Source organism: Adiantum capillus-veneris, chromosome 19, assembly GCF_014529385.1.
Source record: "Adiantum capillus-veneris isolate H3 chromosome 19, ASM1452938v2, whole genome shotgun sequence".
Classification (NCBI taxonomy): Eukaryota; Viridiplantae; Streptophyta; class Polypodiopsida; order Polypodiales; family Pteridaceae; genus Adiantum; species Adiantum capillus-veneris.
Window position 1 is genome coordinate 51,588,896 of NC_140949.1, and position 3,816 is coordinate 51,592,711.

Consider the following 3,816-nt stretch of genomic DNA (forward strand, 5'->3'; position numbering starts at 1 on the left):
TGTCCACTACATGCAGTATCATGTAGACGTGGGTCTGTAGATTTCTTGTACCCACAAATATAGGTATTGACCAATAAAGACGAGATTATAACCCGGTGGTTCTGATCTCCGTGCACCTCTAGACCGAGGTGTGCGGGGATTTGACATGACTAGAGAATGTGAGGTAAAGAGAGAGAGAGAGTGAGGTAAAGAGAGAGAGAGAGAGAGAGAGAGAGAGAGAGAGAGAGAGAGAAAGATAAGACGAAGAATGCCAATAGAATATTAAATTTGTTGTCCAGGTTATAAGATTTTTATCCTCATTATGAGTAGTGATGAGGATGTGGGACCGTCCAACCGAAACACCTATCTCTCAACGAGGGTCTTATGTCCTTGTAATCAATGCAAGCATGCTGTGCAACGGACAAGACGTGTTTCTTTGCAGCACGTTCGCGAATTTGGTGAGTTCGATCCATCTATTATAGATCGAGTTGTTGCCAATTATAACTCGTCGGACTCTGACGCTGGCCAACAAGCAGCAATCTTGCAACCCAATAGACGTGTTCGCAGGCGCTTTGGTCAAGCAGCATATGTGAGGCCACAAGATGTAGCCTCTGACAGCTCGGGGGATGATCATGCAGAGCACATTCCCAACGAGGCAATGTTTGAGCCCGAGATTGATGAAATGATCGAGACGATCATGGATTCAGAAAGGCTTATCTATGATAATATGAAAAGTGAAGCCGATACGCCACTGTATAATGGAGCACGTATGTCTAGATTGAAAGCACTCCTGGTTCTTCTCAACATGCAGGCAAAGTTTGGATGGAGTGACACTAGCGTCACAGCGCTTTTCAGGTGATCTATTACAATTAGTTTACTTTAATAAAACTCTAAATGTATAATGATCTGATAGATTTTTACACGAATGTATCGTATTTTTATGTTGTGTAGATTGCTTAAAGAGCACATACTACCAGCTGACAATGTGATGCCAGATTCCCGAGATGAAGCAAGAAAGATTTTGCGAAACTTGGGGATGGATTACAATTCTATCCACGCTTGTCCTAATGACTGCATTCTTTTCAGAGGGGAATACATAGACATGGAGAAGTGTTCGAAATGTGATTCCGAAAGATATCGAGTAGATCTCCACGGGACAAAAATTCCACAAAAGGTTTTGCGACATTTTCCTCTGCTTCCTCTGCTTCGGCGTCGACGAGACGAGCTTCACACTCGTCTAGACACCGGCGCTCTAGTGGTGGCGGTGGCGGTTGTTGTGGGGATTCCGCCACCGATGCCTCCACACCGCCTCGTGTTCGACGAGGCTCTTTACCCTCCCCTTCTTTGCCCGCCCCCACACCAGCAACAACATCGCCATCTACGCCAGGTTTTGCACGGCTGACTGTTCCTAGCAGCTACACACCTCTACCTACTCCGCCAGGAGCCACCCCACTAGACACTCCTCGCTTCGGGGCCCAAACGTCGGTGGAGACACCTGACGTCCGTACCCCCATCGACACACCACTAGAGACCCCTGCTGAGACACCCAGGTTCACGCGTCGCCGGCCAGAGGGCTTGCCTTACTCCGTCGACTTCAGCGACGGCATCATCATGGATGATGACGGCAAGAAGGTGATCTCGCGCATGCGTGGTCTTTGCTCTCAGCTGTTTAGACACTACATACTAAACAAATAAAGTGAAGTACCAAGTGATTTAAAAAACAGAGTCATCAGCATACTTCAAGATGAGTTTCCCGTTTCAACACGGGATCAGCGCTTCAATGAAGACTTGATTAAGATTCGAATGCGCGAATACTGCAAACACAAGCCTTCTGAAGTGCAAAAAGCAATCAAGCATGGGTGGAACAGGCAATATTGGCTGGCCAAAGAAGATTGGAAGAATGCGAAGAAAGCAGCGCGTGAGAATCCCGACAAGTGGAAGCAACAAAAGGATGCAGCCAGAGCGCGAGTAGAGGCAGGGAGCTCGCACCACTTGGGGAGCGGTGGATGGGCATCATTTGAGGCCGATTTTGTAAGTGTTTTCGCATTGCTCTTTATGTTCGATAGTTTAGGGTTTATGAGTTTTTTAATTCTAACATAATGAATTCTTTGTATGTTTTGACAGTGGTCTATGACAGGACGTGATCCCACACCGTACGAGCGCGAGTACGTAGGCAAGAAGAGCTTAAACGCCCTGATGGACATTCTCAGTTCTCGCGGTGGCATGGTTACTATTAGGGTTTACTCTTTTCTATTTTTTGTATTGTTTTATAAATGTCGTTATATGTTTATACTTACTGAAAGCTGTCTTATTGTCTTTTTTTGCAGAATCCGACAGATACGCCGCTTGGACGCGATGAGACGTCTGACTAAACGACGTCAGTTTAGCCGTAGCTAGATAGCATTAGTTTAGGGTTTCTCATAGCTTATGTATCATGAGACGGATTTTATACGTCTTTTTGAACCATGTATATTATTACATTTGTCACCGTAGTTCATTTTGCCAATCAATTCTTTATGCCTATGATGTTGTACAATTGTCATTATTACATTTGCCAATTAATTCATTTTGCCTATGATGTGTACAATTGTCAATTTTACGCTTGTCAATTTTGCAAACAATGCGTCTTGTGGGTGACTATTTTGGGTCTATTATCTACCCTTGCACTTTTTTAAAAAAGTGAATCAAGTACAATATGGTTGATGGGTGGCAGGGCATTCAATGCCCTGTCACCAAAAAAAATTCCTCTCGAGCGTCGCTATAACCGTCGCTATTTATGGCTCTGTAGCGTTGCTATGAGCGTCGCTATAGACTTCTGTGTAAACGTCGCTATAACCGTCGCTATGACCGTCCCTATGGGCGTCGCTATATAGCGATGCTTATAGCGACGCTCTCGTAGCGACGTTATTAGCGATGGTTTTAGCGACGCCGGGGGTTATAAAAACCCAATGTATTTCCGTCGCTAACAGCGTCACAAGAGCACACAACCTCTTGTAGTGAGTCTGTCCGTTGTATAGGCTTCAACCATTTTGAAATTAATAAAATCCATTCTTTTTGTTTACTCGATCTACTTGAAAGAATTGAATGGCGAACAACGAACCAACATGTCAGTATTAGATAAAGAACGACAAGAGTTTTTGCACACACATGCTGACTGTTTCTTAGAAGGCCTACCAAGCGAGTTACCTCCATCTCGTCGTCCTGAAGACCACACCATTGACTTGATTCCTAGAAGCACACCACCGAATCGGCCACCTTACCATGTTAGCCAAGCCAAGAATGAAGAAATCATGAATCAAGTTTAATTCCTTGAAAATGGTCTCATCCAGCCTAGTACATCACCTTACTGTTCTCCGGTTTAACTAGTACTAAAGAAAGATGGATCTTGAAGAATGTGCATTGATTATAGAGCTTTCAATAAAATCACCACAAGGATAGATTCCTGATTACAACGATCGATGATATTCTTGACAGACTTCAGGAATCCTCTTGTTTTAGCAGGATTGATTTGAAAAGCGGTTATCATCAGATCCGAATCGCTCCGGCTCCGGGAGATGTCTACAAGACAACTTTTCGAACAAGCTTTGGTTTATACAAATTTTTGGTGATGCCCTTTGAACTTATAAATGCTCCATCAACTTTCAATCAAATGATGGATAGGATGTCCCAAGAGTATCGGTCTTTTGTTGGCACTTTCTTTGATGACATTATAGTCTTCTCCAAGAACGAAGCAGAGCACCGACACCATTTTCCACAAGTCTTTCAGTCATTGTGCAAGCATAGATTGGTTATAAATGCCAAAAAGAGCAAGTTTTCCTTGTCGGAGATTCATTTCTT